General features: G+C 55.0%; 44 non-coding genes across 44 annotated transcripts; 35 read left to right on the top strand and 9 right to left on the bottom strand.

Moving 5' to 3' along the window:
- The first annotated feature begins 161 nt into the window (after positions 1-161).
- Positions 162-235, top strand: Trnai-aau. The gene has a single exon. It is a non-coding gene; the product is annotated as a tRNA-Ile (tRNA).
- Positions 236-833: 598 nt separating this feature from the next.
- Positions 834-905, bottom strand: Trnag-ucc. The gene has a single exon. It is a non-coding gene; the product is annotated as a tRNA-Gly (tRNA).
- A 325-nt stretch (positions 906-1,230) lies between these two features.
- Positions 1,231-1,301, top strand: Trnag-gcc. The gene has a single exon. It is a non-coding gene; the product is annotated as a tRNA-Gly (tRNA).
- Positions 1,302-1,681: 380 nt separating this feature from the next.
- Trnam-cau lies at positions 1,682-1,754 on the top strand. The gene has a single exon. It is a non-coding gene; the product is annotated as a tRNA-Met (tRNA).
- Positions 1,755-2,059: 305 nt separating this feature from the next.
- Trnae-uuc lies at positions 2,060-2,131 on the top strand. The gene has a single exon. It is a non-coding gene; the product is annotated as a tRNA-Glu (tRNA).
- A 198-nt stretch (positions 2,132-2,329) lies between these two features.
- Trnai-aau lies at positions 2,330-2,403 on the top strand. The gene has a single exon. It is a non-coding gene; the product is annotated as a tRNA-Ile (tRNA).
- Positions 2,404-3,001: 598 nt separating this feature from the next.
- Trnag-ucc lies at positions 3,002-3,073 on the bottom strand. The gene has a single exon. It is a non-coding gene; the product is annotated as a tRNA-Gly (tRNA).
- Positions 3,074-3,398: 325 nt separating this feature from the next.
- On the top strand, positions 3,399-3,469 carry Trnag-gcc. The gene has a single exon. It is a non-coding gene; the product is annotated as a tRNA-Gly (tRNA).
- Positions 3,470-3,849: 380 nt separating this feature from the next.
- On the top strand, positions 3,850-3,922 carry Trnam-cau. Its single transcript has one exon. It is a non-coding gene; the product is annotated as a tRNA-Met (tRNA).
- A 305-nt stretch (positions 3,923-4,227) lies between these two features.
- On the top strand, positions 4,228-4,299 carry Trnae-uuc. The gene has a single exon. It is a non-coding gene; the product is annotated as a tRNA-Glu (tRNA).
- Positions 4,300-4,497: 198 nt separating this feature from the next.
- Positions 4,498-4,571, top strand: Trnai-aau. The gene has a single exon. It is a non-coding gene; the product is annotated as a tRNA-Ile (tRNA).
- Positions 4,572-5,169: 598 nt separating this feature from the next.
- Trnag-ucc lies at positions 5,170-5,241 on the bottom strand. Its single transcript has one exon. It is a non-coding gene; the product is annotated as a tRNA-Gly (tRNA).
- Positions 5,242-5,566: 325 nt separating this feature from the next.
- Positions 5,567-5,637, top strand: Trnag-gcc. The gene has a single exon. It is a non-coding gene; the product is annotated as a tRNA-Gly (tRNA).
- Positions 5,638-6,017: 380 nt separating this feature from the next.
- Positions 6,018-6,090, top strand: Trnam-cau. The gene has a single exon. It is a non-coding gene; the product is annotated as a tRNA-Met (tRNA).
- Positions 6,091-6,395: 305 nt separating this feature from the next.
- Positions 6,396-6,467, top strand: Trnae-uuc. Its single transcript has one exon. It is a non-coding gene; the product is annotated as a tRNA-Glu (tRNA).
- A 198-nt stretch (positions 6,468-6,665) lies between these two features.
- On the top strand, positions 6,666-6,739 carry Trnai-aau. Its single transcript has one exon. It is a non-coding gene; the product is annotated as a tRNA-Ile (tRNA).
- A 598-nt stretch (positions 6,740-7,337) lies between these two features.
- On the bottom strand, positions 7,338-7,409 carry Trnag-ucc. The gene has a single exon. It is a non-coding gene; the product is annotated as a tRNA-Gly (tRNA).
- A 325-nt stretch (positions 7,410-7,734) lies between these two features.
- Trnag-gcc lies at positions 7,735-7,805 on the top strand. The gene has a single exon. It is a non-coding gene; the product is annotated as a tRNA-Gly (tRNA).
- Positions 7,806-8,185: 380 nt separating this feature from the next.
- On the top strand, positions 8,186-8,258 carry Trnam-cau. Its single transcript has one exon. It is a non-coding gene; the product is annotated as a tRNA-Met (tRNA).
- A 305-nt stretch (positions 8,259-8,563) lies between these two features.
- Trnae-uuc lies at positions 8,564-8,635 on the top strand. The gene has a single exon. It is a non-coding gene; the product is annotated as a tRNA-Glu (tRNA).
- Positions 8,636-8,833: 198 nt separating this feature from the next.
- Trnai-aau lies at positions 8,834-8,907 on the top strand. The gene has a single exon. It is a non-coding gene; the product is annotated as a tRNA-Ile (tRNA).
- A 598-nt stretch (positions 8,908-9,505) lies between these two features.
- On the bottom strand, positions 9,506-9,577 carry Trnag-ucc. Its single transcript has one exon. It is a non-coding gene; the product is annotated as a tRNA-Gly (tRNA).
- A 325-nt stretch (positions 9,578-9,902) lies between these two features.
- On the top strand, positions 9,903-9,973 carry Trnag-gcc. Its single transcript has one exon. It is a non-coding gene; the product is annotated as a tRNA-Gly (tRNA).
- Positions 9,974-10,353: 380 nt separating this feature from the next.
- Trnam-cau lies at positions 10,354-10,426 on the top strand. Its single transcript has one exon. It is a non-coding gene; the product is annotated as a tRNA-Met (tRNA).
- A 305-nt stretch (positions 10,427-10,731) lies between these two features.
- On the top strand, positions 10,732-10,803 carry Trnae-uuc. The gene has a single exon. It is a non-coding gene; the product is annotated as a tRNA-Glu (tRNA).
- Positions 10,804-11,001: 198 nt separating this feature from the next.
- On the top strand, positions 11,002-11,075 carry Trnai-aau. Its single transcript has one exon. It is a non-coding gene; the product is annotated as a tRNA-Ile (tRNA).
- A 598-nt stretch (positions 11,076-11,673) lies between these two features.
- Positions 11,674-11,745, bottom strand: Trnag-ucc. Its single transcript has one exon. It is a non-coding gene; the product is annotated as a tRNA-Gly (tRNA).
- A 325-nt stretch (positions 11,746-12,070) lies between these two features.
- Positions 12,071-12,141, top strand: Trnag-gcc. Its single transcript has one exon. It is a non-coding gene; the product is annotated as a tRNA-Gly (tRNA).
- A 380-nt stretch (positions 12,142-12,521) lies between these two features.
- Positions 12,522-12,594, top strand: Trnam-cau. The gene has a single exon. It is a non-coding gene; the product is annotated as a tRNA-Met (tRNA).
- Positions 12,595-12,899: 305 nt separating this feature from the next.
- Positions 12,900-12,971, top strand: Trnae-uuc. Its single transcript has one exon. It is a non-coding gene; the product is annotated as a tRNA-Glu (tRNA).
- Positions 12,972-13,169: 198 nt separating this feature from the next.
- Positions 13,170-13,243, top strand: Trnai-aau. The gene has a single exon. It is a non-coding gene; the product is annotated as a tRNA-Ile (tRNA).
- A 598-nt stretch (positions 13,244-13,841) lies between these two features.
- Trnag-ucc lies at positions 13,842-13,913 on the bottom strand. The gene has a single exon. It is a non-coding gene; the product is annotated as a tRNA-Gly (tRNA).
- Positions 13,914-14,238: 325 nt separating this feature from the next.
- On the top strand, positions 14,239-14,309 carry Trnag-gcc. Its single transcript has one exon. It is a non-coding gene; the product is annotated as a tRNA-Gly (tRNA).
- Positions 14,310-14,689: 380 nt separating this feature from the next.
- Trnam-cau lies at positions 14,690-14,762 on the top strand. Its single transcript has one exon. It is a non-coding gene; the product is annotated as a tRNA-Met (tRNA).
- A 305-nt stretch (positions 14,763-15,067) lies between these two features.
- Trnae-uuc lies at positions 15,068-15,139 on the top strand. Its single transcript has one exon. It is a non-coding gene; the product is annotated as a tRNA-Glu (tRNA).
- A 198-nt stretch (positions 15,140-15,337) lies between these two features.
- Trnai-aau lies at positions 15,338-15,411 on the top strand. The gene has a single exon. It is a non-coding gene; the product is annotated as a tRNA-Ile (tRNA).
- A 598-nt stretch (positions 15,412-16,009) lies between these two features.
- Positions 16,010-16,081, bottom strand: Trnag-ucc. Its single transcript has one exon. It is a non-coding gene; the product is annotated as a tRNA-Gly (tRNA).
- Positions 16,082-16,406: 325 nt separating this feature from the next.
- Positions 16,407-16,477, top strand: Trnag-gcc. Its single transcript has one exon. It is a non-coding gene; the product is annotated as a tRNA-Gly (tRNA).
- A 380-nt stretch (positions 16,478-16,857) lies between these two features.
- Trnam-cau lies at positions 16,858-16,930 on the top strand. Its single transcript has one exon. It is a non-coding gene; the product is annotated as a tRNA-Met (tRNA).
- A 307-nt stretch (positions 16,931-17,237) lies between these two features.
- Trnae-uuc lies at positions 17,238-17,309 on the top strand. The gene has a single exon. It is a non-coding gene; the product is annotated as a tRNA-Glu (tRNA).
- Positions 17,310-17,507: 198 nt separating this feature from the next.
- Positions 17,508-17,581, top strand: Trnai-aau. The gene has a single exon. It is a non-coding gene; the product is annotated as a tRNA-Ile (tRNA).
- A 598-nt stretch (positions 17,582-18,179) lies between these two features.
- Trnag-ucc lies at positions 18,180-18,251 on the bottom strand. Its single transcript has one exon. It is a non-coding gene; the product is annotated as a tRNA-Gly (tRNA).
- Positions 18,252-18,576: 325 nt separating this feature from the next.
- On the top strand, positions 18,577-18,647 carry Trnag-gcc. Its single transcript has one exon. It is a non-coding gene; the product is annotated as a tRNA-Gly (tRNA).
- A 380-nt stretch (positions 18,648-19,027) lies between these two features.
- On the top strand, positions 19,028-19,100 carry Trnam-cau. Its single transcript has one exon. It is a non-coding gene; the product is annotated as a tRNA-Met (tRNA).
- The last annotated feature ends 160 nt before the right edge of the window (positions 19,101-19,260 follow it).

Below are 19,260 nucleotides of genomic sequence, written 5' to 3'. Positions count from 1 at the left end.
TGTCCGAGCGGCCGTTTCCCGTCCTGCTCGCAATATAGCTACTGTTTCGTGACCGTCAGCAGAATATAGACTAGGGAAGCAGACGCACGACGACCATAGAAATGGTGTACGGCTTCATACCACCAGTTTCCAGCGTAGGGCTGAGCAACTGCATCTGCTGGGGCCCGTTAGCTCAGTTGGTTAGAGCGTCGTGCTAATAACGCGAAGGTCGTGGGTTCGATCCCCCCACGGGCCACTACTCTTTTACTACTACGAAAAGGCAGCGCCGATTTCAGCTGGCGAGTGTGATGACCAAAAGATCATCACCCTGCGTGGAAGTTGACAGAGGATCCGAACCCGACTCGTCGGGAAGCGCTACATCATTCACTCGGCAATGGCCATAATATCTTGAATACACTGGTTCTCAACCGATAAAGAGAAAATGAAAGAAAATGTCCGATTGCCGATGCGCAACCACTTTGGCCCCTGTCAGTACTTGGGCGGGTGAGCGCATGGGAACACAGGGTACTATTGGCAGTTTTACTTCCTATTTTTGTTTCTCCTTAGTTTTCGGAGCTGCAGCCCGATTCGGTCAGGGAGACGCCACCGTGAAATGAAGGGGGCGTGCTGTGTGTCCATCGCCTAGCCTCACCTCTCTTTACCTCTCTCAGTCGTTTCTCGTGCTTGTCGTTTTGATATAGGCCGATTTGAGAGCGTCAGCTCTCGCGTCAGCCGAGCAAAGTCGAGACAAGTCGAGACACACTAAGGGCTGGTATGCAGCGAGTAGGAGGCCGGAAAAACAATAATTTAAGAGCGCGTGGCAAAAGTACTCATACGCGAAATTAAAAGCCTGCTGCGGTGGCCGGGAATCGAACCCGGATCAACTGCTTGGAAGGCAACTATGCTGACCATTACACCACCACCGCACAAGCGAGCGCCCCGCCTCCGCGCTGTGTCGGCTTCCCGCCTGTCGGCAGCGGCCGAAGGTGATCGTACCTGGCAGGCGCATTTCGAGGTAGGCTAGGGGAGCACATCCAGACGCATTCGGACAGCGTATCCGCGCACATTTCGCATCCTTTGGCAAGAGTCGGCGCCGGCGAGGACCGCGTTCTGGCGGCATTTTTAAGCAGTGCAGTGCAGGATTCAGCGTCTGCAGCATCTTCTCCACAGAATGCTACGGCGCTTGACGGCAGTCCCACTTTCCCTTGAGACATCTGCTCGGGAAGCAGCGTGAAGTTGCCGCTGGACCCAGCATCGGTGGTTCAGTGGTAGAATGCTCGCCTGCCACGCGGGCGGCCCGGGTTCGATTCCCGGCCGATGCATCATTTTGCTTTTCCCGCGATAATGCTGCCGTGTGGCTTGCGCGCTTGAGATGCACGATCCGCAAGAATATATAGCTGGATTCCCTTGAGAAGAACCGAGAACGCAGCACTCGCCGGTCCCCACTAGGACGCTCGCATGATGTTCTGCAGACTAGCGTCGGCTTGGCCTCACAAGTTGCTGTGTCCAGGTGCCTCCGAGGCACTGAGCTTTAACGACAAGGAGTGCTGCCTATCGTTGCAACAGCTGCAGCAACACCGCAATCAACTGGGCCGGCAGTGCGCGTGTAGCAACAGAACACGTTACCCAGGAAGTACAGTGTCTCTACGTCTAATATTGGGTACGGTATTTACCCAGTTTCCAGGACCAGTGGTGCACCCGTGCCTCGGTAGCGCAGTAGGCAGCGCGTAAGTCTCATAATCTTAAGGTCGTGAGTTCGATCCTCACCCGGGGCATTTAATTTTCTGTGACTGATGGTGGCGCTGTTGCTAGGGCGCCAACGTAGTTCTTGTTTGTTATCCACAACTTTTCAACGCTTCAGCGGGAAAATGTTTACCTCCTGTTATTGCTACTTACAGCTTCCCTTTTCCTCTTCTCCCAGCAGAGCATGAAGCCAAAAGCATTGCTCTGCGGCGTTTGAGGTGCGCGCCTTGCCAGTCAGTCTGTGCAAAGATGCTCGCAAAGAGAGAAGGGCGCCGACGCGGCACTCGACACGAAATGCGACAAGCGACCGTACGAACGGTCGAACGAAACGGCCGCATCCGGTGTGGTCTAGTGGCTAGGATACCTGGCTTTCACCCAGGAGGCCCGGGTTCGATTCCCGGTACCGGAACGGAATTTTTTCCACACGAGTCGTGACAAGTTTGAGCTGTCCGAGCGGCCGTTTCCCGTCCTGCTCGCAATATAGCTACTGTTTCGTGACCGTCAGCAGAATATAGACTAGGGAAGCAGACGCACGACGACCATAGAAATGGTGTACGGCTTCATGCCACCAGTTTCCAGCGTAGGGCTGAGCAACTGCATCTGCTGGGGCCCGTTAGCTCAGTTGGTTAGAGCGTCGTGCTAATAACGCGAAGGTCGTGGGTTCGATCCCCCCACGGGCCACTACTCTTTTACTACTACGAAAAGGCAGCGCCGATTTCAGCTGGCGAGTGTGATGACCAAAAGATCATCACCCTGCGTGGAAGTTGACAGAGGATCCGAACCCGACTCGTCGGGAAGCGCTACATCATTCACTCGGCAATGGCCATAATATCTTGAATACACTGGTTCTCAACCGATAAAGAGAAAATGAAAGAAAATGTCCGATTGCCGATGCGCAACCACTTTGGCCCCTGTCAGTACTTGGGCGGGTGAGCGCATGGGAACACAGGGTACTATTGGCAGTTTTACTTCCTATTTTTGTTTCTCCTTAGTTTTCGGAGCTGCAGCCCGATTCGGTCAGGGAGACGCCACCGTGAAATGAAGGGGGCGTGCTGTGTGTCCATCGCCTAGCCTCACCTCTCTTTACCTCTCTCAGTCGTTTCTCGTGCTTGTCGTTTTGATATAGGCCGATTTGAGAGCGTCAGCTCTCGCGTCAGCCGAGCAAAGTCGAGACAAGTCGAGACACACTAAGGGCTGGTATGCAGCGAGTAGGAGGCCGGAAAAACAATAATTTAAGAGCGCGTGGCAAAAGTACTCATACGCGAAATTAAAAGCCTGCTGCGGTGGCCGGGAATCGAACCCGGATCAACTGCTTGGAAGGCAACTATGCTGACCATTACACCACCACCGCACAAGCGAGCGCCCCGCCTCCGCGCTGTGTCGGCTTCCCGCCTGTCGGCAGCGGCCGAAGGTGATCGTACCTGGCAGGCGCATTTCGAGGTAGGCTAGGGGAGCACATCCAGACGCATTCGGACAGCGTATCCGCGCACATTTCGCATCCTTTGGCAAGAGTCGGCGCCGGCGAGGACCGCGTTCTGGCGGCATTTTTAAGCAGTGCAGTGCAGGATTCAGCGTCTGCAGCATCTTCTCCACAGAATGCTACGGCGCTTGACGGCAGTCCCACTTTCCCTTGAGACATCTGCTCGGGAAGCAGCGTGAAGTTGCCGCTGGACCCAGCATCGGTGGTTCAGTGGTAGAATGCTCGCCTGCCACGCAGGCGGCCCGGGTTCGATTCCCGGCCGATGCATCATTTTGCTTTTCCCGCGATAATGCTGCCGTGTGGCTTGCGCGCTTGAGATGCACGATCCGCAAGAATATATAGCTGGATTCCCTTGAGAAGAACCGAGAACGCAGCACTCGCCGGTCCCCACTAGGACGCTCGCATGATGTTCTGCAGACTAGCGTCGGCTTGGCCTCACAAGTTGCTGTGTCCAGGTGCCTCCGAGGCACTGAGCTTTAACGACAAGGAGTGCTGCCTATCGTTGCAACAGCTGCAGCAACACCGCAATCAACTGGGCCGGCAGTGCGCGTGTAGCAACAGAACACGTTACCCAGGAAGTACAGTGTCTCTACGTCTAATATTGGGTACGGTATTTACCCAGTTTCCAGGACCAGTGGTGCACCCGTGCCTCGGTAGCGCAGTAGGCAGCGCGTAAGTCTCATAATCTTAAGGTCGTGAGTTCGATCCTCACCCGGGGCATTTAATTTTCTGTGACTGATGGTGGCGCTGTTGCTAGGGCGCCAACGTAGTTCTTGTTTGTTATCCACAACTTTTCAACGCTTCAGCGGGAAAATGTTTACCTCCTGTTATTGCTACTTACAGCTTCCCTTTTCCTCTTCTCCCAGCAGAGCATGAAGCCAAAAGCATTGCTCTGCGGCGTTTGAGGTGCGCGCCTTGCCAGTCAGTCTGTGCAAAGATGCTCGCAAAGAGAGAAGGGCGCCGACGCGGCACTCGACACGAAATGCGACAAGCGACCGTACGAACGGTCGAACGAAACGGCCGCATCCGGTGTGGTCTAGTGGCTAGGATACCTGGCTTTCACCCAGGAGGCCCGGGTTCGATTCCCGGTACCGGAACGGAATTTTTTCCACACGAGTCGTGACAAGTTTGAGCTGTCCGAGCGGCCGTTTCCCGTCCTGCTCGCAATATAGCTACTGTTTCGTGACCGTCAGCAGAATATAGACTAGGGAAGCAGACGCACGACGACCATAGAAATGGTGTACGGCTTCATACCACCAGTTTCCAGCGTAGGGCTGAGCAACTGCATCTGCTGGGGCCCGTTAGCTCAGTTGGTTAGAGCGTCGTGCTAATAACGCGAAGGTCGTGGGTTCGATCCCCCCACGGGCCACTACTCTTTTACTACTACGAAAAGGCAGCGCCGATTTCAGCTGGCGAGTGTGATGACCAAAAGATCATCACCCTGCGTGGAAGTTGACAGAGGATCCGAACCCGACTCGTCGGGAAGCGCTACATCATTCACTCGGCAATGGCCATAATATCTTGAATACACTGGTTCTCAACCGATAAAGAGAAAATGAAAGAAAATGTCCGATTGCCGATGCGCAACCACTTTGGCCCCTGTCAGTACTTGGGCGGGTGAGCGCATGGGAACACAGGGTACTATTGGCAGTTTTACTTCCTATTTTTGTTTCTCCTTAGTTTTCGGAGCTGCAGCCCGATTCGGTCAGGGAGACGCCACCGTGAAATGAAGGGGGCGTGCTGTGTGTCCATCGCCTAGCCTCACCTCTCTTTACCTCTCTCAGTCGTTTCTCGTGCTTGTCGTTTTGATATAGGCCGATTTGAGAGCGTCAGCTCTCGCGTCAGCCGAGCAAAGTCGAGACAAGTCGAGACACACTAAGGGCTGGTATGCAGCGAGTAGGAGGCCGGAAAAACAATAATTTAAGAGCGCGTGGCAAAAGTACTCATACGCGAAATTAAAAGCCTGCTGCGGTGGCCGGGAATCGAACCCGGATCAACTGCTTGGAAGGCAACTATGCTGACCATTACACCACCACCGCACAAGCGAGCGCCCCGCCTCCGCGCTGTGTCGGCTTCCCGCCTGTCGGCAGCGGCCGAAGGTGATCGTACCTGGCAGGCGCATTTCGAGGTAGGCTAGGGGAGCACATCCAGACGCATTCGGACAGCGTATCCGCGCACATTTCGCATCCTTTGGCAAGAGTCGGCGCCGGCGAGGACCGCGTTCTGGCGGCATTTTTAAGCAGTGCAGTGCAGGATTCAGCGTCTGCAGCATCTTCTCCACAGAATGCTACGGCGCTTGACGGCAGTCCCACTTTCCCTTGAGACATCTGCTCGGGAAGCAGCGTGAAGTTGCCGCTGGACCCAGCATCGGTGGTTCAGTGGTAGAATGCTCGCCTGCCACGCGGGCGGCCCGGGTTCGATTCCCGGCCGATGCATCATTTTGCTTTTCCCGCGATAATGCTGCCGTGTGGCTTGCGCGCTTGAGATGCACGATCCGCAAGAATATATAGCTGGATTCCCTTGAGAAGAACCGAGAACGCAGCACTCGCCGGTCCCCACTAGGACGCTCGCATGATGTTCTGCAGACTAGCGTCGGCTTGGCCTCACAAGTTGCTGTGTCCAGGTGCCTCCGAGGCACTGAGCTTTAACGACAAGGAGTGCTGCCTATCGTTGCAACAGCTGCAGCAACACCGCAATCAACTGGGCCGGCAGTGCGCGTGTAGCAACAGAACACGTTACCCAGGAAGTACAGTGTCTCTACGTCTAATATTGGGTACGGTATTTACCCAGTTTCCAGGACCAGTGGTGCACCCGTGCCTCGGTAGCGCAGTAGGCAGCGCGTAAGTCTCATAATCTTAAGGTCGTGAGTTCGATCCTCACCCGGGGCATTTAATTTTCTGTGACTGATGGTGGCGCTGTTGCTAGGGCGCCAACGTAGTTCTTGTTTGTTATCCACAACTTTTCAACGCTTCAGCGGGAAAATGTTTACCTCCTGTTATTGCTACTTACAGCTTCCCTTTTCCTCTTCTCCCAGCAGAGCATGAAGCCAAAAGCATTGCTCTGCGGCGTTTGAGGTGCGCGCCTTGCCAGTCAGTCTGTGCAAAGATGCTCGCAAAGAGAGAAGGGCGCCGACGCGGCACTCGACACGAAATGCGACAAGCGACCGTACGAACGGTCGAACGAAACGGCCGCATCCGGTGTGGTCTAGTGGCTAGGATACCTGGCTTTCACCCAGGAGGCCCGGGTTCGATTCCCGGTACCGGAACGGAATTTTTTCCACACGAGTCGTGACAAGTTTGAGCTGTCCGAGCGGCCGTTTCCCGTCCTGCTCGCAATATAGCTACTGTTTCGTGACCGTCAGCAGAATATAGACTAGGGAAGCAGACGCACGACGACCATAGAAATGGTGTACGGCTTCATGCCACCAGTTTCCAGCGTAGGGCTGAGCAACTGCATCTGCTGGGGCCCGTTAGCTCAGTTGGTTAGAGCGTCGTGCTAATAACGCGAAGGTCGTGGGTTCGATCCCCCCACGGGCCACTACTCTTTTACTACTACGAAAAGGCAGCGCCGATTTCAGCTGGCGAGTGTGATGACCAAAAGATCATCACCCTGCGTGGAAGTTGACAGAGGATCCGAACCCGACTCGTCGGGAAGCGCTACATCATTCACTCGGCAATGGCCATAATATCTTGAATACACTGGTTCTCAACCGATAAAGAGAAAATGAAAGAAAATGTCCGATTGCCGATGCGCAACCACTTTGGCCCCTGTCAGTACTTGGGCGGGTGAGCGCATGGGAACACAGGGTACTATTGGCAGTTTTACTTCCTATTTTTGTTTCTCCTTAGTTTTCGGAGCTGCAGCCCGATTCGGTCAGGGAGACGCCACCGTGAAATGAAGGGGGCGTGCTGTGTGTCCATCGCCTAGCCTCACCTCTCTTTACCTCTCTCAGTCGTTTCTCGTGCTTGTCGTTTTGATATAGGCCGATTTGAGAGCGTCAGCTCTCGCGTCAGCCGAGCAAAGTCGAGACAAGTCGAGACACACTAAGGGCTGGTATGCAGCGAGTAGGAGGCCGGAAAAACAATAATTTAAGAGCGCGTGGCAAAAGTACTCATACGCGAAATTAAAAGCCTGCTGCGGTGGCCGGGAATCGAACCCGGATCAACTGCTTGGAAGGCAACTATGCTGACCATTACACCACCACCGCACAAGCGAGCGCCCCGCCTCCGCGCTGTGTCGGCTTCCCGCCTGTCGGCAGCGGCCGAAGGTGATCGTACCTGGCAGGCGCATTTCGAGGTAGGCTAGGGGAGCACATCCAGACGCATTCGGACAGCGTATCCGCGCACATTTCGCATCCTTTGGCAAGAGTCGGCGCCGGCGAGGACCGCGTTCTGGCGGCATTTTTAAGCAGTGCAGTGCAGGATTCAGCGTCTGCAGCATCTTCTCCACAGAATGCTACGGCGCTTGACGGCAGTCCCACTTTCCCTTGAGACATCTGCTCGGGAAGCAGCGTGAAGTTGCCGCTGGCCCCAGCATCGGTGGTTCAGTGGTAGAATGCTCGCCTGCCACGCGGGCGGCCCGGGTTCGATTCCCGGCCGATGCATCATTTTGCTTTTCCCGCGATAATGCTGCCGTGTGGCTTGCGCGCTTGAGATGCACGATCCGCAAGAATATATAGCTGGATTCCCTTGAGAAGAACCGAGAACGCAGCACTCGCCGGTCCCCACTAGGACGCTCGCATGATGTTCTGCAGACTAGCGTCGGCTTGGCCTCACAAGTTGCTGTGTCCAGGTGCCTCCGAGGCACTGAGCTTTAACGACAAGGAGTGCTGCCTATCGTTGCAACAGCTGCAGCAACACCGCAATCAACTGGGCCGGCAGTGCGCGTGTAGCAACAGAACACGTTACCCAGGAAGTACAGTGTCTCTACGTCTAATATTGGGTACGGTATTTACCCAGTTTCCAGGACCAGTGGTGCACCCGTGCCTCGGTAGCGCAGTAGGCAGCGCGTAAGTCTCATAATCTTAAGGTCGTGAGTTCGATCCTCACCCGGGGCATTTAATTTTCTGTGACTGATGGTGGCGCTGTTGCTAGGGCGCCAACGTAGTTCTTGTTTGTTATCCACAACTTTTCAACGCTTCAGCGGGAAAATGTTTACCTCCTGTTATTGCTACTTACAGCTTCCCTTTTCCTCTTCTCCCAGCAGAGCATGAAGCCAAAAGCATTGCTCTGCGGCGTTTGAGGTGCGCGCCTTGCCAGTCAGTCTGTGCAAAGATGCTCGCAAAGAGAGAAGGGCGCCGACGCGGCACTCGACACGAAATGCGACAAGCGACCGTACGAACGGTCGAACGAAACGGCCGCATCCGGTGTGGTCTAGTGGCTAGGATACCTGGCTTTCACCCAGGAGGCCCGGGTTCGATTCCCGGTACCGGAACGGAATTTTTTCCACACGAGTCGTGACAAGTTTGAGCTGTCCGAGCGGCCGTTTCCCGTCCTGCTCGCAATATAGCTACTGTTTCGTGACCGTCAGCAGAATATAGACTAGGGAAGCAGACGCACGACGACCATAGAAATGGTGTACGGCTTCATGCCACCAGTTTCCAGCGTAGGGCTGAGCAACTGCATCTGCTGGGGCCCGTTAGCTCAGTTGGTTAGAGCGTCGTGCTAATAACGCGAAGGTCGTGGGTTCGATCCCCCCACGGGCCACTGCTCTTTTACTACTACGAAAAGGCAGCGCCGATTTCAGCTGGCGAGTGTGATGACCAAAAGATCATCACCCTGCGTGGAAGTTGACAGAGGATCCGAACCCGACTCGTCGGGAAGCGCTACATCATTCACTCGGCAATGGCCATAATATCTTGAATACACTGGTTCTCAACCGATAAAGAGAAAATGAAAGAAAATGTCCGATTGCCGATGCGCAACCACTTTGGCCCCTGTCAGTACTTGGGCGGGTGAGCGCATGGGAACACAGGGTACTATTGGCAGTTTTACTTCCTATTTTTGTTTCTCCTTAGTTTTCGGAGCTGCAGCCCGATTCGGTCAGGGAGACGCCACCGTGAAATGAAGGGGGCGTGCTGTGTGTCCATCGCCTAGCCTCACCTCTCTTTACCTCTCTCAGTCGTTTCTCGTGCTTGTCGTTTTGATATAGGCCGATTTGAGAGCGTCAGCTCTCGCGTCAGCCGAGCAAAGTCGAGACAAGTCGAGACACACTAAGGGCTGGTATGCAGCGAGTAGGAGGCCGGAAAAACAATAATTTAAGAGCGCGTGGCAAAAGTACTCATACGCGAAATTAAAAGCCTGCTGCGGTGGCCGGGAATCGAACCCGGATCAACTGCTTGGAAGGCAACTATGCTGACCATTACACCACCACCGCACAAGCGAGCGCCCCGCCTCCGCGCTGTGTCGGCTTCCCGCCTGTCGGCAGCGGCCGAAGGTGATCGTACCTGGCAGGCGCATTTCGAGGTAGGCTAGGGGAGCACATCCAGACGCATTCGGACAGCGTATCCGCGCACATTTCGCATCCTTTGGCAAGAGTCGGCGCCGGCGAGGACCGCGTTCTGGCGGCATTTTTAAGCAGTGCAGTGCAGGATTCAGCGTCTGCAGCATCTTCTCCACAGAATGCTACGGCGCTTGACGGCAGTCCCACTTTCCCTTGAGACATCTGCTCGGGAAGCAGCGTGAAGTTGCCGCTGGCCCCAGCATCGGTGGTTCAGTGGTAGAATGCTCGCCTGCCACGCGGGCGGCCCGGGTTCGATTCCCGGCCGATGCATCATTTTGCTTTTCCCGCGATAATGCTGCCGTGTGGCTTGCGCGCTTGAGATGCACGATCCGCAAGAATATATAGCTGGATTCCCTTGAGAAGAACCGAGAACGCAGCACTCGCCGGTCCCCACTAGGACGCTCGCATGATGTTCTGCAGACTAGCGTCGGCTTGGCCTCACAAGTTGCTGTGTCCAGGTGCCTCCGAGGCACTGAGCTTTAACGACAAGGAGTGCTGCCTATCGTTGCAACAGCTGCAGCAACACCGCAATCAACTGGGCCGGCAGTGCGCGTGTAGCAACAGAACACGTTACCCAGGAAGTACAGTGTCTCTACGTCTAATATTGGGTACGGTATTTACCCAGTTTCCAGGACCAGTGGTGCACCCGTGCCTCGGTAGCGCAGTAGGCAGCGCGTAAGTCTCATAATCTTAAGGTCGTGAGTTCGATCCTCACCCGGGGCATTTAATTTTCTGTGACTGATGGTGGCGCTGTTGCTAGGGCGCCAACGTAGTTCTTGTTTGTTATCCACAACTTTTCAACGCTTCAGCGGGAAAATGTTTACCTCCTGTTATTGCTACTTACAGCTTCCCTTTTCCTCTTCTCCCAGCAGAGCATGAAGCCAAAAGCATTGCTCTGCGGCGTTTGAGGTGCGCGCCTTGCCAGTCAGTCTGTGCAAAGATGCTCGCAAAGAGAGAAGGGCGCCGACGCGGCACTCGACACGAAATGCGACAAGCGACCGTACGAACGGTCGAACGAAACGGCCGCATCCGGTGTGGTCTAGTGGCTAGGATACCTGGCTTTCACCCAGGAGGCCCGGGTTCGATTCCCGGTACCGGAACGGAATTTTTTCCACACGAGTCGTGACAAGTTTGAGCTGTCCGAGCGGCCGTTTCCCGTCCTGCTCGCAATATAGCTACTGTTTCGTGACCGTCAGCAGAATATAGACTAGGGAAGCAGACGCACGACGACCATAGAAATGGTGTACGGCTTCATGCCACCAGTTTCCAGCGTAGGGCTGAGCAACTGCATCTGCTGGGGCCCGTTAGCTCAGTTGGTTAGAGCGTCGTGCTAATAACGCGAAGGTCGTGGGTTCGATCCCCCCACGGGCCACTACTCTTTTACTACTACGAAAAGGCAGCGCCGATTTCAGCTGGCGAGTGTGATGACCAAAAGATCATCACCCTGCGTGGAAGTTGACAGAGGATCCGAACCCGACTCGTCGGGAAGCGCTACATCATTCACTCGGCAATGGCCATAATATCTTGAATACACTGGTTCTCAACCGATAAAGAGAAAATGAAAGAAAATGTCCGATTGCCGATGCGCAACCACTTTGGCCCCTGTCAGTACTTGGGCGGGTGAGCGCATGGGAACACAGGGTACTATTGGCAGTTTTACTTCCTATTTTTGTTTCTCCTTAGTTTTCGGAGCTGCAGCCCGATTCGGTCAGGGAGACGCCACCGTGAAATGAAGGGGGCGTGCTGTGTGTCCATCGCCTAGCCTCACCTCTCTTTACCTCTCTCAGTCGTTTCTCGTGCTTGTCGTTTTGATATAGGCCGATTTGAGAGCGTCAGCTCTCGCGTCAGCCGAGCAAAGTCGAGACAAGTCGAGACACACTAAGGGCTGGTATGCAGCGAGTAGGAGGCCGGAAAAACAATAATTTAAGAGCGCGTGGCAAAAGTACTCATACGCGAAATTAAAAGCCTGCTGCGGTGGCCGGGAATCGAACCCGGATCAACTGCTTGGAAGGCAACTATGCTGACCATTACACCACCACCGCACAAGCGAGCGCCCCGCCTCCGCGCTGTGTCGGCTTCCCGCCTGTCGGCAGCGGCCGAAGGTGATCGTACCTGGCAGGCGCATTTCGAGGTAGGCTAGGGGAGCACATCCAGACGCATTCGGACAGCGTATCCGCGCACATTTCGCATCCTTTGGCAAGAGTCGGCGCCGGCGAGGACCGCGTTCTGGCGGCATTTTTAAGCAGTGCAGTGCAGGATTCAGCGTCTGCAGCATCTTCTCCACAGAATGCTACGGCGCTTGACGGCAGTCCCACTTTCCCTTGAGACATCTGCTCGGGAAGCAGCGTGAAGTTGCCGCTGGCCCCAGCATCGGTGGTTCAGTGGTAGAATGCTCGCCTGCCACGCGGGCGGCCCGGGTTCGATTCCCGGCCGATGCATCATTTTGCTTTTCCCGCGATAATGCTGCCGTGTGGCTTGCGCGCTTGAGATGCACGATCCGCAAGAATATATAGCTGGATTCCCTTGAGAAGAACCGAGAACGCAGCACTCGCCGGTCCCCACTAGGACGCTCGCATGATGTTCTGCAGACTAGCGTCGGCTTGGCCTCACAAGTTGCTGTGTCCAGGTGCCTCCGAGGCACTGAGCTTTAACGACAAGGAGTGCTGCCTATCGTTGCAACAGCTGCAGCAACACCGCAATCAACTGGGCCGGCAGTGCGCGTGTAGCAACAGAACACGTTACCCAGGAAGTACAGTGTCTCTACGTCTAATATTGGGTACGGTATTTACCCAGTTTCCAGGACCAGTGGTGCACCCGTGCCTCGGTAGCGCAGTAGGCAGCGCGTAAGTCTCATAATCTTAAGGTCGTGCGTTCGATCCTCACCCGGGGCATTTAATTTTCTGTGACTGATGGTGGCGCTGTTGCTAGGGCGCCAACGTAGTTCTTGTTTGTTATCCACAACTTTTCAACGCTTCAGCGGGAAAATGTTTACCTCCTGTTATTGCTACTTACAGCTTCCCTTTTCCTCTTCTCCCAGCAGAGCATGAAGCCAAAAGCATTGCTCTGCGGCGTTTGAGGTGCGCGCCTTGCCAGTCAGTCTGTGCAAAGATGCTCGCAAAGAGAGAAGGGCGCCGACGCGGCACTCGACACGAAATGCGACAAGCGACCGTACGAACGGTCGAACGAAACGGCCGCATCCGGTGTGGTCTAGTGGCTAGGATACCTGGCTTTCACCCAGGAGGCCCGGGTTCGATTCCCGGTACCGGAACGGAATTTTTTCCACACGAGTCGTGACAAGTTTGAGCTGTCCGAGCGGCCGTTTCCCGTCCTGCTCGCAATATAGCTACTGTTTCGTGACCGTCAGCAGAATATAGACTAGGGAAGCAGACGCACGACGACCATAGAAATGGTGTACGGCTTCATGCCACCAGTTTCCAGCGTAGGGCTGAGCAACTGCATCTGCTGGGGCCCGTTAGCTCAGTTGGTTAGAGCGTCGTGCTAATAACGCGAAGGTCGTGGGTTCGATCCCCCCACGGGCCACTACTCTTTTACTACTACGAAAAGGCAGCGCCGATTTCAGCTGGCGAGTGTGATGACCAAAAGATCATCACCCTGCGTGGAAGTTGACAGAGGATCCGAACCCGACTCGTCGGGAAGCGCTACATCATTCACTCGGCAATGGCCATAATATCTTGAATACACTGGTTCTCAACCGATAAAGAGAAAATGAAAGAAAATGTCCGATTGCCGATGCGCAACCACTTTGGCCCCTGTCAGTACTTGGGCGGGTGAGCGCATGGGAACACAGGGTACTATTGGCAGTTTTACTTCCTATTTTTGTTTCTCCTTAGTTTTCGGAGCTGCAGCCCGATTCGGTCAGGGAGACGCCACCGTGAAATGAAGGGGGCGTGCTGTGTGTCCATCGCCTAGCCTCACCTCTCTTTACCTCTCTCAGTCGTTTCTCGTGCTTGTCGTTTTGATATAGGCCGATTTGAGAGCGTCAGCTCTCGCGTCAGCCGAGCAAAGTCGAGACAAGTCGAGACACACTAAGGGCTGGTATGCAGCGAGTAGGAGGCCGGAAAAACAATAATTTAAGAGCGCGTGGCAAAAGTACTCATACGCGAAATTAAAAGCCTGCTGCGGTGGCCGGGAATCGAACCCGGATCAACTGCTTGGAAGGCAACTATGCTGACCATTACACCACCACCGCACAAGCGAGCGCCCCGCCTCCGCGCTGTGTCGGCTTCCCGCCTGTCGGCAGCGGCCGAAGGTGATCGTACCTGGCAGGCGCATTTCGAGGTAGGCTAGGGGAGCACATCCAGACGCATTCGGACAGCGTATCCGCGCACATTTCGCATCCTTTGGCAAGAGTCGGCGCCGGCGAGGACCGCGTTCTGGCGGCATTTTTAAGCAGTGCAGTGCAGGATTCAGCGTCTGCAGCATCTTCTCCACAGAATGCTACGGCGCTTGACGGCAGTCCCACTTTCCCTTGAGACATCTGCTCGGGAAGCAGCGTGAAGTTGCCGCTGGCCCCAGCATCGGTGGTTCAGTGGTAGAATGCTCGCCTGCCACGCGGGCGGCCCGGGTTCGATTCCCGGCCGATGCATCATTTTGCTTTTCCCGCGATAATGCTGCCGTGTGGCTTGCGCGCTTGAGATGCACGATCCGCAAGAATATATAGCTGGATTCCCTTGAGAAGAACCGAGAACGCAGCACTCGCCGGTCCCCACTAGGACGCTCGCATGATGTTCTGCAGACTAGCGTCGGCTTGGCCTCACAAGTTGCTGTGTCCAGGTGCCTCCGAGGCACTGAGCTTTAACGACAAGGAGTGCTGCCTATCGTTGCAACAGCTGCAGCAACACCGCAATCAACTGGGCCGGCAGTGCGCGTGTAGCAACAGAACACGTTACCCAGGAAGTACAGTGTCTCTACGTCTAATATTGGGTACGGTATTTACCCAGTTTCCAGGACCAGTGGTGCACCCGTGCCTCGGTAGCGCAGTAGGCAGCGCGTAAGTCTCATAATCTTAAGGTCGTGCGTTCGATCCTCACCCGGGGCATTTAATTTTCTGTGACTGATGGTGGCGCTGTTGCTAGGGCGCCAACGTAGTTCTTGTTTGTTATCCACAACTTTTCAACGCTTCAGCGGGAAAATGTTTACCTCCTGTTATTGCTACTTACAGCTTCCCTTTTCCTCTTCTCCCAGCAGAGCATGAAGCCAAAAGCATTGCTCTGCGGCGTTTGAGGTGCGCGCCTTGCCAGTCAGTCTGTGCAAAGATGCTCGCAAAGAGAGAAGGGCGCCGACGCGGCACTCGACACGAAATGCGACAAGCGACCGTACGAACGGTCGAACGAAACGGCCGCATCCGGTGTGGTCTAGTGGCTAGGATACCTGGCTTTCACCCAGGAGGCCCGGGTTCGATTCCCGGTACCGGAACGGAATTTTTTCCACACGAGTCGTGACAAGTTTGAGCTGTCCGAGCGGCCGTTTCCCGTCCTGCTCGCAATATAGCTACTGTTTCGTGACCGTCAGCAGAATATAGACTAGGGAAGCAGACGCACGACGACCATAGAAATGGTGTACGGCTTCATGCCACCAGTTTCCAGCGTAGGGCTGAGCAACTGCATCTGCTGGGGCCCGTTAGCTCAGTTGGTTAGAGCGTCGTGCTAATAACGCGAAGGTCGTGGGTTCGATCCCCCCACGGGCCACTACTCTTTTACTACTACGAAAAGGCAGCGCCGATTTCAGCTGGCGAGTGTGATGACCAAAAGATCATCACCCTGCGTGGAAGTTGACAGAGGATCCGAACCCGACTCGTCGGGAAGCGCTACATCATTCACTCGGCAATGGCCATAATATCTTGAATACACTGGTTCTCAACCGATAAAGAGAAAATGAAAGAAAATGTCCGATTGCCGATGCGCAACCACTTTGGCCCCTGTCAGTACTTGGGCGGGTGAGCGCATGGGAACACAGGGTACTATTGGCAGTTTTACTTCCTATTTTTGTTTCTCCTTAGTTTTCGGAGCTGCAGCCCGATTCGGTCAGGGAGACGCCACCGTGAAATGAAGGGGGCGTGCTGTGTGTCCATCGCCTAGCCTCACCTCTCTTTACCTCTCTCAGTCGTTTCTCGTGCTTGTCGTTTTGATATAGGCCGATTTGAGAGCGTCAGCTCTCGCGTCAGCCGAGCAAAGTCGAGACAAGTCGAGACACACTAAGGGCTGGTATGCAGCGAGTAGGAGGCCGGAAAAACAATAATTTAAGAGCGCGTGGCAAAAGTACTCATACGCGAAATTAAAAGCCTGCTGCGGTGGCCGGGAATCGAACCCGGATCAACTGCTTGGAAGGCAACTATGCTGACCATTACACCACCACCGCACAAGCGAGCGCCCCGCCTCCGCGCTGTGTCGGCTTCCCGCCTGTCGGCAGCGGCCGAAGGTGATCGTACCTGGCAGGCGCATTTCGAGGTAGGCTAGGGGAGCACATCCAGACGCATTCGGACAGCGTATCCGCGCACATTTCGCATCCTTTGGCAAGAGTCGGCGCCGGCGAGGACCGCGTTCTGGCGGCATTTTTAAGCAGTGCAGTGCAGGATTCAGCGTCTGCAGCATCTTCTCCACAGAATGCTACGGCGCTTGACGGCAGTCCCACTTTCCCTTGAGACATCTGCTCGGGAAGCAGCGTGAAGTTGCCGCTGGCCCCAGCATCGGTGGTTCAGTGGTAGAATGCTCGCCTGCCACGCGGGCGGCCCGGGTTCGATTCCCGGCCGATGCATCATTTTGCTTTTCCCGCGATAATGCTGCCGTGTGGCTTGCGCGCTTGAGATGCACGATCCGCAAGAATATATAGCTGGATTCCCTTGAGAAGAACCGAGAACGCAGCACTCGCCGGTCCCCACTAGGACGCTCGCATGATGTTCTGCAGACTAGCGTCGGCTTGGCCTCACAAGTTGCTGTGTCCAGGTGCCTCCGAGGCACTGAGCTTTAACGACAAGGAGTGCTGCCTATCGTTGCAACAGCTGCAGCAACACCGCAATCAACTGGGCCGGCAGTGCGCGTGTAGCAACAGAACACGTTACCCAGGAAGTACAGTGTCTCTACGTCTAATATTGGGTACGGTATTTACCCAGTTTCCAGGACCAGTGGTGCACCCGTGCCTCGGTAGCGCAGTAGGCAGCGCGTAAGTCTCATAATCTTAAGGTCGTGCGTTCGATCCTCACCCGGGGCATTTAATTTTCTGTGACTGATGGTGGCGCTGTTGCTAGGGCGCCAACGTAGTTCTTGTTTGTTATCCACAACTTTTCAACGCTTCAGCGGGAAAATGTTTACACCTCCTGTTATTGCTACTTACAGCTTCCCTTTTCCTCTTCTCCCAGCAGAGCATGAAGCCAAAAGCATTGCTCTGCGGCGTTTGAGGTGCGCGCCTTGCCAGTCAGTCTGTGCAAAGATGCTCGCAAAGAGAGAAGGGCGCCGACGCGGCACTCGACACGAAATGCGACAAGCGACCGTACGAACGGTCGAACGAAACGGCCGCATCCGGTGTGGTCTAGTGGCTAGGATACCTGGCTTTCACCCAGGAGGCCCGGGTTCGATTCCCGGTACCGGAACGGAATTTTTTCCACACGAGTCGTGACAAGTTTGAGCTGTCCGAGCGGCCGTTTCCCGTCCTGCTCGCAATATAGCTACTGTTTCGTGACCGTCAGCAGAATATAGACTAGGGAAGCAGACGCACGACGACCATAGAAATGGTGTACGGCTTCATGCCACCAGTTTCCAGCGTAGGGCTGAGCAACTGCATCTGCTGGGGCCCGTTAGCTCAGTTGGTTAGAGCGTCGTGCTAATAACGCGAAGGTCGTGGGTTCGATCCCCCCACGGGCCACTACTCTTTTACTACTACGAAAAGGCAGCGCCGATTTCAGCTGGCGAGTGTGATGACCAAAAGATCATCACCCTGCGTGGAAGTTGACAGAGGATCCGAACCCGACTCGTCGGGAAGCGCTACATCATTCACTCGGCAATGGCCATAATATCTTGAATACACTGGTTCTCAACCGATAAAGAGAAAATGAAAGAAAATGTCCGATTGCCGATGCGCAACCACTTTGGCCCCTGTCAGTACTTGGGCGGGTGAGCGCATGGGAACACAGGGTACTATTGGCAGTTTTACTTCCTATTTTTGTTTCTCCTTAGTTTTCGGAGCTGCAGCCCGATTCGGTCAGGGAGACGCCACCGTGAAATGAAGGGGGCGTGCTGTGTGTCCATCGCCTAGCCTCACCTCTCTTTACCTCTCTCAGTCGTTTCTCGTGCTTGTCGTTTTGATATAGGCCGATTTGAGAGCGTCAGCTCTCGCGTCAGCCGAGCAAAGTCGAGACAAGTCGAGACACACTAAGGGCTGGTATGCAGCGAGTAGGAGGCCGGAAAAACAATAATTTAAGAGCGCGTGGCAAAAGTACTCATACGCGAAATTAAAAGCCTGCTGCGGTGGCCGGGAATCGAACCCGGATCAACTGCTTGGAAGGCAACTATGCTGACCATTACACCACCACCGCACAAGCGAGCGCCCCGCCTCCGCGCTGTGTCGGCTTCCCGCCTGTCGGCAGCGGCCGAAGGTGATCGTACCTGGCAGGCGCATTTCGAGGTAGGCTAGGGGAGCACATCCAGACGCATTCGGACAGCGTATCCGCGCACATTTCGCATCCTTTGGCAAGAGTCGGCGCCGGCGAGGACCGCGTTCTGGCGGCATTTTTAAGCAGTGCAGTGCAGGATTCAGCGTCTGCAGCATCTTCTCCACAGAATGCTACGGCGCTTGACGGCAGTCCCACTTTCCCTTGAGACATCTGCTCGGGAAGCAGCGTGAAGTTGCCGCTGGCCCCAGCATCGGTGGTTCAGTGGTAGAATGCTCGCCTGCCACGCGGGCGGCCCGGGTTCGATTCCCGGCCGATGCATCATTTTGCTTTTCCCGCGATAATGCTGCCGTGTGGCTTGCGCGCTTGAGATGCACGATCCGCAAGAATTTATAGCTGGATTCCCTTGAGAAGAACCGAGAACGCAGCACTCGCCGGTCCCCACTAGGACGCTCGCATGATGTTCTGCAGACTAGCGTCGGCTTGGCCTCACAAGTTGCTGTGTCCAGGTGCCTCCGAGGCACTGAGCTTTAACGACAAGGAGTGCTGCCTATCGTTGCAACAGCTGCAGCAACACCGCAATCAACTGGGCCGGCAGTGCGCGTGTAGCAACAGAACACGTTACCCAGGAAGTACAGTGTCTCTACGTCTAATATTGGGTACGGTATTTACCCAGTTTCCAGGACCAGTGGTGCACCCGTGCCTCGGTAGCGCAGTAGGCAGCGCGTAAGTCTCATAATCTTAAGGTCGTGAGTTCGATCCTCACCCGGGGCATTTAATTTTCTGTGACTGATGGTGGCGCTGTTGCTAGGGCGCCAACGTAGTTCTTGTTTGTTATCCACAACTTTTCAACGCTTCAGCGGGAAAATGTTTACCTCCTGTTATTGCTACTTACAGCTTCCCTTTTCCTCTTCTCCCAGCAGAGCATGAAGCC

The sequence above is a fragment of the Schistocerca piceifrons genome, unplaced genomic scaffold (assembly GCF_021461385.2).
Source record: "Schistocerca piceifrons isolate TAMUIC-IGC-003096 unplaced genomic scaffold, iqSchPice1.1 HiC_scaffold_345, whole genome shotgun sequence".
Lineage (NCBI taxonomy): Eukaryota > Metazoa > Arthropoda > Insecta > Orthoptera > Acrididae > Schistocerca > Schistocerca piceifrons.
Note: the sequence above shows the minus strand (reverse complement) of the source record. Positions and strands in the feature narration are given on the sequence as shown.